Source organism: Capricornis sumatraensis, chromosome 1 (genome assembly GCF_032405125.1).
Source record: "Capricornis sumatraensis isolate serow.1 chromosome 1, serow.2, whole genome shotgun sequence".
NCBI lineage: Eukaryota > Metazoa > Chordata > Mammalia > Artiodactyla > Bovidae > Capricornis > Capricornis sumatraensis.
In genome coordinates, this window is record NC_091069.1 from 88,402,776 (window position 1) to 88,416,185 (window position 13,410).

Here is a 13,410-nt window from a genome sequence, read left to right on the forward strand (position 1 = left end):
TTGGTGGGCTAGAGTACATGGGGTCACAAAAGATTCAGACATGACTTAGCAACTAAAAGAACAACAAAAACAAAAATCTTCCTTGCCGTAGAATGCTAACAATGCTTCCTAGACACCCTGAATCCTCAAAATTATCTCCAACAATCCCAACTGTCATCTAATGGTACTGTTTTCCCTGGTTTAAAAATTACCAAGTAATATCAATAAAGTTTGTGGTGCATTATTCACTTAACTCTTTAGGGTGCACAGATACTCTTTGGCCCCTCATTTGTTAATAAAATATATTTGTTTTTAATATATTGTGAAAATATTAATTAATGATGTTTTATAAAAAATAAGATATTAAATAGTCTTCCAGTTGTGTTTATAGTGAAAACACCATTGACATTATGTACCCATGACCGTGTACTATAAAGATAATGTGAAATATCATTAGGCAGTGCCGTGAACTGAATTACACCCTGCCAAAGATATTTTGAAATTCTATCCCCCAATACTGTGACCTTGGAAAACAGGATCTTTGTAGATGTAATCAATTAAGATGAGGCCATTAGGATTATCCTTAATCCAATGTGACTGATATCCTTATAAGAACAGGAGAAGACAGAGAAACAATGAGATGATGCCATGTGACAACAGAGGCAGAGACTGGAGTGAAGGCAACAAATTTAGGCAACTAGCAGAGGCTGGGGAAGGACAGGAGGGATCATTCTCTGAGGCTTCAGAGGGAATATAGCATGGCCAATTCCTTGATTCCAGAATTCTGGCCTCCAAACCTATAGTGAAATGAATTTATGTTCCTTTTAAACCATCCCCTTTTATGATACTTTGTTCTATTGTTTTTAAAACATCCAGTTTACATGATGATTTATCATAGCAACTGTAGAAAACTAATACAGACAAGTTACCTAACTTCTATGTATAACTAATTCTACATCTGTCAAATGGGTCAAATAGATTAGTTCTGAGCTAATATTCATGAAGTACTGGGATGCATATATAATATACAATTGCCATATAATTAGAATCATTATGTGTTTGTTCAGTACACTTTAGATAGGTGGATTGCCACTAAACAATAATTTTCCTTTCTAGAAAATTTTTTTAATCCAAGGGTTGGCAAATTGTGGTTCATAGACCAAGTCCAGACTACCACCTGCTTATATAAATGAAGTGGTGTGTTTTCTTTTGAAGTGGAGCTACATTTGTTCAAATATTGTGTAATATATGGCTGCTTTGTGCTATAACAGTGTATTCATATAATTGCCACAAAGGCTTCAAGACTCACAAAACCTAAAATGATTTCTCTCTGGACACTTAAGAAAAATTTTGCCAACTCCCTGTTGTGGACTATAAAACCTGTTATATATGCTCTTTTTCTTTTTGATTCTCAAACAGTTCAATGACATGTATGCTGCTAGCCAGGTTTCCTACAGCTTACTTTTTTGTTCCTTTATAAATTGACCTCTATTCCAACTGAAGAAGGGAATGAGTAGGGCAGATGAAGCATTGGGTCACTCACCCCACATAACTTGAAAATAATTAAGAATTTAAAGCTATTGATTTAGATCCTTAGTAGAACTAATGAAAAAAATGAGGTCTAAAATAATACATTTTTATTGTCTTCACATTTGCTAATGGGACTTTATGTAATAATGACTCATGAGAGTTCAGTGAGCTTCTAACTAGAAACCACATTTTTCTACTGAGAATCATTTTTCTCTAAAGAAATTTTTCAGTCTATTGATTCCCATATATAATACTGCTGAATGAATTAAACAAAGCAGCAAAATTAAAGTAATGACCCCAAACTCAAGGGTAAATTTATAAAGTGAAAATTACCAGCTCTTAAAGCAAAAGCATGGATGGTATAATCATTAGGTGAGGAGATTTATCTGGGCCATCATCTCAGTGTTTGATATGTATGTTGTGAATGATGAAGCGAGGTCCTTATTCTAAAAAATCTCAGAGTCTACCCCTCTGTGATGTTCGAGGGTTTGCAATATTCATGTTGCTGATATGAGTGAGTTTTCCTTCTAATCCTAAAGAAAATGAAAGTTTTAGATTGAGGTGGGATTCTACATAGTCATAGAATTTGTAGCGGATTTCAAAATCAATGTATCAAAGGCAGGGCAATTGTAAATATTTGCTTTCTACTACATATTCAGTTTTCAGTTCAGTTCAGTTCAGTCGCTCAGTCATGTCCGACTCTTTGCGACCCCATGAATCGCAGCACGCCAGGCCTCCCTGCCCATCATCAACTCCCGCAGTTCACTCAGATTCACGTTCATTGAGTCAGTGATGCCATCCAGCCATCTCATCCTCTGTCGTCCCCTTCTCCTTCTGCCCCCAATTCCTCCCAGCATCAAACTCTTTTCCAATGAGTCAACTCTTTGCATGAGATGGCCAAAGTACTGGAGTTTCAGCTTAAGCATCATTCCTTCCAAAGACATCCCAGGGCTGATCTCCTTCAGAATGGACTGGTTGGATCTCCTTGCAGTCCAAGGGAATCTCAAGCGTCTTCTCCAACACCACAGTTCAAAAGCATCAGTTCTTTGGTGCTCAGCTTTCTTCACAGTCCACCTCTCACATCCATACATGACCACTGGAAAAACCATAGCCTTGACTAGACGGACCTTTGCTGGCAAAGTAATGTCTCCTCTTTTCAATATGCTATCTAGGTTGGTCATAACTTTTCTTTCAGGGAGTAAGCGTCTTTTAATTTCATGGCTGCAGTCACCATCTGCAGTGATTTTGGAGCCCAAGAATATAAAGTCTGACACTGTTTCCACTGTTCCCCCATCTATTTCAGTTTTAGGTGAGGTTAATATTTTTGTTTGTTTGTTTCTGGGGGGTAATAACCAGTTTGGCTCTTTGAAAGGTTCTGTTCTTGGTGTAAAACACAGAAAACTTCATTAGTTAGCAGGTTTAAGAACTAAACCAGTTCTCGATCATCTCAGGTCAAGGTAACTGTGAACTCTGAATTACTTGGAGATAATTTGGAGTTTCTACTTATTCACCTATGATATGCAGAAATATGAGGTCCAATAAAACCTCAATATCTTCTGAAAAAGTTTTCAAATTCTGTGTATGGCATGACAGTCACAACTGACTGGCGATGTGCCTTATTTGTAAATGGATGTACAGCTGTCAGTTGAGACCATTTTAACACATAGCCAAACAATTTTCTCCAAATTGAGTTCATGTCAACAAAACTTATTAAAGACACTGTGCTAACTTACTTTCTAGTGAAGGGAAAGAGATGATAGGTAAAATAAATAGAGAGCTATTTTAGAAGGTGTTAGTTATTATGGAAATTAAAGTGGGAAAGATGATCTGATTACTAAGGTAAGGATGGAGAATTGTCATTTTAAACAGAATAATCAGAGAAGGCTTCACTGTGAAAGTAACCATTGAAAGTTGAAGAACAGTTAATCAAACTTCATGTGAGGACATCTGGGTGCACACAGCTCCCCAAGACAAATGCTACCTCTGTCTCTAGCTCAAGTGAATCGTTGATAAAATCTTTTGCACTTTTTTTTCATAGAATGGGAAAACATAAAGAATTCTCCATCAAAATGAACTTCTACAAGGTTTTGTTATGAAAGAGATTATCAATCAGAGCACTGTGACTGTTTTTGATAATATAGTCAAGAGAGAAAGTTTTTCATACTAGGAGTGGACTTTAGACCCTGTCCCCTGATCTATAGTAATAGTCTTCCCCATTAAACATTTGAGCCACCACAAATCAATATACAGTCCAACTGAAACTCTGTGGTCTGATTTTTTGCTGATTTTTAGTAAATGATCACTTTTACAACTGATGAGATTTAATTTTGAGGATGAAGTAAAGTAAGAGAGCTATATGGGCTAAATGTCAGAACTGCACAGGTCATTCATCCCTCAGAGGCGACTGTGGACAAAAGAAGGCATTTCCTCCCGAAAATATATCATAAAATGCATACATCAGAAGAATGAAGGTAGATCTGAGTATGCCCAGATAATCTTTCCCGTAAATTAACGATTCAGATAAGGAACCCCAAGACCAGACAACACAGAAGGATGGAAAAAGGACAAATGAATCTTAACAGTTGTGTTCCCTCAACATAGAAAGGAACTTCCCAGGTGGCTCAATGGTAAAGAATCTGCCTGCCAATGGAGGAGACACAGGAGATGCAGGTTTGATCCCTGGGTTAGGAAGATCCCCTGGAGGAGTAAATGGCAATTCCCTCCAGTATTCTTGCCTGAAAAATCCTATGGACAGAGGGTGGGCCACGGTCCATAGACTGGCAAAGCATCAGACACGACTGAGCACTGAACATGCAGCGCAACAGAGATATTTGAGATTTGGGGACTAAACAATTCCACCAATACACTCCTATTTTATAGAAACTATGGAAATGCAACTTCACAAAAGTCTGTCACACATCCACACCTTGTCAATTGGAATCATGCCATGGACATGTAATCTAAGTTGACAATATAACTATACAGATGAGAAATTGCAATTCAATTTAATGTGTACATTTTTCTCATGATTGCCAAATACTGGATAAGTGAAAGTAAATTTTTTTTGTTTTAGGTTAAGTCTTGGGTGTTTGAGGGACATAATAACATGTAGAGCTAGCAATTCTTAAAAGTAATAAAGAATGAGACAAACACTACAGCCAATAATAAAGCAAGAAGAAATGTTCTCAGAGTAATATATCTCATTTTTTAAAAAGGAAAGTTATATGAGAAGAGAGTATAGAAAGTGAAGACTAATATAGGTCCTCAAGGACATTACTTTTAAGACTAGGTTAATTCAGTTTTATGTGACAGCCTGAAGGAGAGGGGAATTTAGGAGAGAATGGATATGTGTATGTATGGTTGAGTCCTTTTGCTGTCCACCTGAAACTGTCAGAGCCTGATGGGCTACAGTCCATGCAGTCACAAAGAGTCAGACACAACTGAGAGACTAAACACACACACACACACAGTAAATTATTTAGCATATAGTAAAGCCTTGTGAATCTAATGATATTATAGAATAAATTATATATGGTATGGGTAAAAAAGAAACAAAGGGAAATAATAAGCAACTAAATACATAACAATAAGGAAGACTATAAATGCCAAGGCAGGTAGGAATTGGACAGTTACTTGATAAACTAAAATTACACCAAGATTGGATAAGAGAATGTAAAGATCAAGAGGTTAAAAGTGTCACAGTGAACTCAAAAAACAATTAGACTTCCCTGGAGAACATGAGACAAGGATGTCTGATGATTCAGCTTCATAAATTAGTAATAGTAGCTAAGAAGAAAGTTAGATAACAACAAATTGCCAGAAAGGAGTAGCAAGTAATGAAGGCATTTAATGCAGTGTATTACAAGGTTTTAAAGACTGGGCCTGAGTTTGCCGAGTTTACACACACAAGCATAATCATTTCTTTGTTCCTGAAATTAACACTTGGTCATTTCATTAAAAACTTGAGATACTAATCATCTTGGTTTTTAAGTCAAATTCATTTTGGTTTGTTTGTTTTGATGAACAGAAATTTTGATGAAGTCAATCTTTTTTGTTTTGCTAAAGACAGGTGCTTTTTGCAACTTGTTTAAGAATATTTTGTCTTGATGAAAGTGAAAGAAGAGAGTGAAAAAGTTGGCTTAAAGCTCAACATTGAGAAAATGAAGATCATGGCATCTGGTCCCATCACTTCATGGGAAATAGATGGGGAAACAGGGGAAACAGTGTCAGACTTTATTTTGGGGGGCTCCAAAATTACTGCAGATGGTGACTGCAGCCATGAAATTAAAAAAAAAAAAAAAAAACCTCTTACTCCTTGGAAGAAAAGTTATGACCAACCTAGATAGAGTATTGAAAAGCAGAGACATTATTTTGCCAACAAAGGTCCATCTAGTCAAGGCTATGGTTTTTCCAGTGGTCATGTATGGATGTGAGAGTTGGTCTGTGAAGAAAGCTGAGCACCGAAGAATTGATGCTTTTGAACTGTGGTGTTGGAGAAGACACTTGAGAGTCCCGTGGCCTGCAAGGAGATCCAACCAGTTCATTCTGAAGGAGATCAACCCTGAGATTTCTTTGGAAGGAATGATGCTGAAGCTGAAACTCCAGTACTTTGGCCACCTCATGTGAAGAGTTGACTCATTGGAAAAGACTCTGATGCTGGGAGGGATTGGGGGGAGGAGGAGAAGGGGACGACAGAGGATGAGATGGCTGGATGGCATCATTGACTCCATGGATGTGAGTCTGAGTGAACTCCAGGAGTTGGTGATGGACAAGGAGGCCTGGCGAGCTGCAATTCATGGGGTGACAAAGAGTCGGACACGACTGAGCAACTGAATTGAACTGAACTGAACTGAACTGAACTGAAGGACATGAGGAGAATCTCCTATGCTTTAAAGTTTTTTTTTTTACTTTATTTAATTTTTTTCATTAAAAAGTTGAAGTATAGTTGATTTACAATGTGGTGTTAGTTTTAGGTATACAGCAGAGTGATTCAGTTATGTGCGTGTGTGTGTGTGTGTGTGTGTGTGTGTGTGTGTGTGTGCACTTCTTTTTCAGGTTCCTTTCCATTATAGGTTGTTATAAGATATTGAACATAGTTCCCTGTGATATACAGTAGATCCTTGTTGTCTGTCTATTTTATATGTAGTATGTAGTAGTATGTATCTGTTAATCCTAAAATCCTAATTTATCCTCCTCCCTTTCCCCTTGGATAACCATAAGTTTGTTTTCTATGTCTGTAAGTCTGTTTCTGTTTTGTAAATAGTTCATTTGTATAGTTTTTTTTTAATCTTACATATAAGTGATATGTGATGCATGTCTTTGTCTAATTTGCTTCACTTATGATATGATTATCTCTAGTCCATCATGTTCTTGCAAATGACATTCCTTTTCATGGCTAATATTCCATTGTGTATATGTACCACATCTTCTTTATTGATTCATCTGTTGATGGACATTTAGATTACTTCCATGTCTTGGCTTTTGTAAACAGTGCTGCTATGAGCATCGAGGTGCATAATTAGGTTGCACAAAACAAAACAAAAATTGTGTTTCCCAACTGTGAATTTTAAATCATTATAACTAACAAGGCTCAAACACATCTTTATTAATCAAAATAGGAACTATTACAATCAACACATTTTTGCAAACAAAAAATAAGTTTGTTTATTCCTATGCTTCAGGATTTGAATAACTCTTGGGAAACATTTTCTGCCTCCTGCTGGTTGTGGAAGCATTTTCCCTGCAAAAAGTTGTCAAGATGTCTGAAGAAGTGGTAGTTGGTTGGTGCAAGATCAGGTGAATATGACAGATGAGGCAAAACTTCGCAGCCCAATTAGTTCAACTTTTGAAGCATTGGTTGTGTGACCTGTGGTCTGGCATTGCTGTGGAAAAGAACTGGACCCTTTCTGTTGACTAGTGTCTGCTGCAGGCATTGCAGTTTTCAGTCCATCTCATCGATTTTTTGAGCATATGTCTCAGATATAATGGTTTCACTGGGATTTAGAAAGCTATAGTGGATCAGATGGGCATCAGACCACCAACCAGTGACCATGACCTTTCTTTGGTGCAAGTTTGGATTTAGGAAGTGCTTTGGAGCTTCTTCTTGGTCCAACCACTGGGAGGGTTATCTCTGGTTGTCATATAAAATCTACTCACACATCACGATCCTATCAAGAAATTATTTCCTTGATGTTGTATAAATAAGAGAGGGCAACACTTCAAAGGGACAATTTTCTTGATTTGTGGTCAGCTCATGAGGCACCCACTTATGGACCTTTTCACCTTTCTAATTTGCTTCAAATTATAAATGACTGTAGAATGGTGGACGTTGAGTTCTTTGGCAACTTCTCATGTAATTGTGAGAGGATCAGCTTCGATGATAATCTCAGTTGGTCATTATCAACTTCCAGTGGCTGGCAACCACAATCCTCAACTTCAAGGCTCTTGTCTCCTTTGCAAAAATTCTTGCACAATCACTGCACTGTAAGTTCAGTGTAAGTTCAGTATAAGTTCACTGTAAGTTGGCAATTCCTGAGCCAAATGTTTTGTTTATGCTGTGAGTCATCTCCACTACTTTAGGACCCATTTTGAACTCAAATAAGAAAATTGCTAAAATTTGCTTTTGTCTAACATCCTTTCCATATTTTAAAATAAATATAAAATACACAACAAGTAATATCATTAGCAAAAACAAAAAAAAATGCACATTGAAATGATGTATAACATAACCAAATTTATATAAGAATGTGTTCCAATATCAAATGGCAAATTCAACAATGCAAAACAGAAATTACTTTTGCACCAACTTAATACTTTTTCATATTAGATTTTTTTGTCTTTCTGGGAATATGCCCAGGAGTGGAATTCCTGAATCATATGATAACTCTATTTTTAGTTTTTTAAAGTATTCTCCATACTGTTTTCTGTAGTGGCTGTACCAATAAATATTCCCACCAACAGTATAAGAGGGTTCCCTTTCTCCACAGCCTCTTCAGCATTTATTATTTGTAAGATTTTTGATAACAACCATTTTGACTGGTATAAGGTAACTCAGTGTAGTTTTGATTTGCATTTTTTTCATAAATACGAGTGCTGAGCATCTTTCCCTTTACCTATCGGCCATCTGCATGTCTTCTTCAGAGAGATGTCTATTTATGTCATCTGCCCATTTTTGAGTTTTTAAAATATTGAGCTGAATGAGCTGTTTGCATATTTTGGAAATTAAGGCTGTGTTGACTGCATAATGTGCAAATATTTTATACCATTATGTAGGTTGTCTTTTTGTTTATGATTTCCTTTGCTGTGGAAAAGCATATAATTTTGATTAGGTCCCATTTGCTTATTTTCACCTTTACTTCTTTGACTTAGAGAACTAACCTAAGAAAAGTTTGCTATGATTTATGTCAGAATAGATTGTCTAAGTTTTCATTTAATGTCTTATACTTAAATCTTCAAACCATTTTGAATTTATTTTTGTGTATGATGTGAGGGAGTGTTTTAACTTCATTGATTTACATGCAAGTTTATTTTTTTACCCTTTAAATTGAGCATTATATTTAATATTAAGTTGAATTTTTGGTCATGTTTACAAGATGGGTTCAGGTTCTTAACAGCTGACTCATCGGAAAAGACCCTGATGCTGGGAAAGATTGAGGGCAGGAGGAGATGGGGATGACAGAGGACAAGACTGTTGGATGGCATCACTGACTCAGTGGACATGAGTCTGAGCAAGCTCCGGGAGATGGTGATGGACAGGGAAGCCTGGCTTGCTGCAGTCTATGGAGTCACAAAGAGTTGGACATGGTTTGGTGACTGAATAACAGCAATAAAAATATTAACAAAATATTTATAAATTAATAACTATACAATTATTATAATTTTAATTTGTAACATTTAAAATATTATACATAAATGTATATCACTTGCAAATTAAAGTTATAATATTTTTATAGTTAATATAAGTTTTTATATGGACTTCCTTGGTAGCTCACATGGTAAAGAATCTGCCTGCAATGAAGGAGACCTGAGTTTGATCCCTGGTTGGGAAGATCCTCTGTAGAAGAGAATGGCTATTGCCTGGAGAATTTCATGGACAGAGAACCTGGTGGGCTACAGTGTTTGGGGTCGTAAAGAGTTAGACACAACTGAGAAACTATCTTTTATAATCTTTTTATAATTCTTGCAATATTTATATTATAATAAAATATCAAATGTTTTATTATAAAAAGAGTAATCTATCTCTACTGGTTTTAATGAAAACTTTGTCATGAATTCAGTGACTATTTATACATAAAGCTATTTATAGAATTTAGTTTCTGTATTTGTGGTCTATCTGCCCATGTTTGTGCTATATCACACTATTTTTTATTATTCTTGCTTTTATAAAGATCTGTTATTGTAATTCTTCTAATTTGCTTTATTCCTTTCAATATCATTGCTTTGATTCTTCTTGCCCTTTGCATCTCCATATAAATTTTCGGATCACCTTGTCAATTTAACTGACTACTGAAAATGACTTTGTCATTTTTACAATATTTAATACCAATACATTTATATTCCTCAATTTGTTTGGGTCTTTTAAAATGTCTTTCAGTAATACTTTCTAGCTATCTATATAGAGGTCATGAGCTCCTTTCATTAATATTATTCCTTTTTTTTTAATATTTTATTTTATTTTATTTTCTGTAACAGGCTTGTTTATTTATTTATTTTTTTAAATTTTAAAATCTTTAATTCTAATTGTTTAATGTTTTTAGTGATATTATAAATGGTATCACAAATTAAAGTGGAGTTTTAGTTTAATTTTCCAAATTTTGATTTTTAGTAGCCTTCTATACAGATAATTTGCTTCATTTGCTTACCTGTTCTAGTAGTTTACATGATTTGTTTGGATTATTAACTGCTTCTTAACCTATATAATCACACTGTGCATGCTAAGTTGCTTCAGTTGTGTCTGACTCTCTTGCGACCCCATAGACTGTAGCCCACCAGGCTCCTCTGTCCATGGAAATTTCCAGGCAAGAATACTGGAGTGGGTTACCATTTCCTTCTCTAGGGGCTCTTCCTGACCCAGGGATTGAACCCGGGGCCTTTCGTCTCCTGCATTGGTAGGTGGGTTTGTTACCTCTAGCACCACCTGGGAAGTTCCTAGGATATCACACTGTAAATAATGACTTTTTTTCCCTTTAAACTTTTGTCTTTTATTTTGATGACAAGATTACCTAATATATTGTTTGATAACATTTAATAAGTCTATAATAGCAGAGTTTTTTTGTCCTTTATTCAACCTCAGGGGAAATGTGCAATTATTTACTGTAAATATGTTGTTTGCTTAGTTTGATTTTGAGCTAACTGTGGGGGATAATGAAGGATAGGGCAGCCCAACCTTTAGGCTTCCATGGGGTCACAAAGAGTTGGACAGGACTGACCAACTGAACAACAACAACAACATTATCAGATTAAGGAAATCACCTTTTATTCAAATTTCTTTGTTGTTGCTGTAAACTTTCATTCAAAGTTTGCTAAGCACTTTTTATCATACACGTTGCTATTTTTTTAATTGTTTTTTCTGCATTTGAGAAGGTCATATGATTTTTTTCCTTTTTTCTATTAATTTAGTGAACTATATTACTTTATTTTTAATTGTTACACCCATATTAATTAAAAGCTGTGCAACTTGTTTATTCATTTTATCTGCATCATGAAATTTGATTTGCTAATGGTTACTAAGGAGTTTTGCACCTATATTCATGAGCACTATTTGGAGAATTTACCAGTGAAGACAATTTCATCTGAAATTAACACAATACCAAAGGATTTAAATTATAGATTTAATTTACTTAATAGGTATAGGATTTTCAAGCTTTAAGCATCTTTTACATAATTTTAGTATATTTTTGAAGTAATTAACTTATTTCATTTTAATTTAAAATATTGAAATATATTGGTTTTAAATATCTTTCTAATGTTTCACAGTGTCTGTAAGACCTGTAGTAATGTTCCTCTTTCCTTTATTTATTTTGTCAGTTGGGGTACAAGTTGTCTTAAATTAGAAGTTTATAAATTGTGCCTTACTCTGAGCATATGCAAGCTTGTATTGGAGTAAATTAACTGCATTTCTACACTTAATTGAATCACTCAGTATTTTAAGTAATGGATTAATTCTCCACTTACATTATACTCTGTATATTCCCAAAATACATAGCAAAAACAATAAAGCACATTGCAGTTCTAAAGATGAATTCCTCCCCTGACCTGTGTTACAGAACTTCCCTCACTTATTCAGTCCATGACTGTCCCTCTTATATCAGTCTGACTTTGAGCACTTAGTGATTTGTTGTCTATATATTTCTTGAGCTATTCATTGAAAAAATATATAAACTCTGAAGTTTACACAAGAGATACAGTTATCAAGAAAATTCATGTTTTCTCATGTTAGCAGTAAAGAATGCAGTCATGACAACTTAAATCATGTGATATAGTGAGAGGATATAGACACATACATATACATAATTTAGAGAGTAAAGTGCATTATGTCATAATAGAATTGGTAGGAAAGTAATACATTTTAAAAACTTTATTTATGTGAAGCAGCAGGGAGTACATTTAAACTGAAGCAATAATTCTATTTTAGACAACCAAGGAATTATGTATTATTTTTCATTAGTATTTAGATAGATTTATGGTATGTAGAGATAGACAGTTCAACCATAAGATAATATATACTTGAGTAGACACTGTAATGTTACATCATTAAAATCTATAAGTTTGTTCAGGACACAGAGTAAGTGCTCAGTAAAACCCTGATATTGAATTATTGGGGATTGATTAGATAATTTTGCTAATCAGGTAAAGATTTAAATTCCTTGTACCAAATAGCACCAAATCATTTAGTCTGGACATAAAGTATAATGTGAAGAATCCCTGTAGGAGGCTTACTTATGTAGTTTAAAAATCACTGGAAATAATGTGAATAAACAATCATGCTTCCTATCTCATTATAGGAGTAAGAAATGAATGAATACTTTTAAAGATTTTACCCAAGAAGAATCATGAAAAGCTGTGCAAATGTGTAGCATTTTTAGGTCAGTCTTCAGTGAGAAAAATGAGGAAATGACTCATAACACCTACAGCGGTTCAGTTGGCTCCCACATTAATTTGCATAGCACTCAAAGGTATGACAGAAAATCCAGTAACTGGGAATGATGTAATATGCTTATTCTTTCATAAAGTTTGTTCTAAAGGTGATTACAGGAGAAAATTGAGAAGAAACACCTATAATCAAAGCACAAATTGATTTATTTTTAATACACATGTAAAAATGTATGTTAAATGACCAAAAAAGAACAAAATAAGAAACACATATTTCATTTAAGAATGCAACAATATGATTTGGAGACTAATAAAGTAACTTTATTATTGTAAATATCTTGAATAACTCCAATATTTCAAGTCTTGGTGCATGGAAGTATTTGGTAAGCATGGGAACTGGTAGGAAATATGATTTCTGTGTAAGCTAACAAATTATTTTAGATATTATTCATTTAAAAAATACTGGTGATGATCCCTTGATCAGGAAGATCCCCTGGAGTAGGGAATGGCTACCACCTCCAGTATTCTTGCCTGGAGAATTCCATGGACAGAGAAGCCTGGAAGATTACAGTCCATGGGGTCACAAAGAGTGAGACATGACTGAGCCAACACTTAACACTGTCAAGCACTTATGTGGTAGAAATTATGCCAATTCACTGAAATGGCAGAATAGTCTTAAGGCTCTTACATTCTACTTGCAAAAATAAATATATAATTTTAGACAAATTATAATAAAATGTGATCACATAATAGACATATGTATAAAAAGTTTTTTGAGTTGAATGTAAGTTTAAGATATTCAAAGTTATT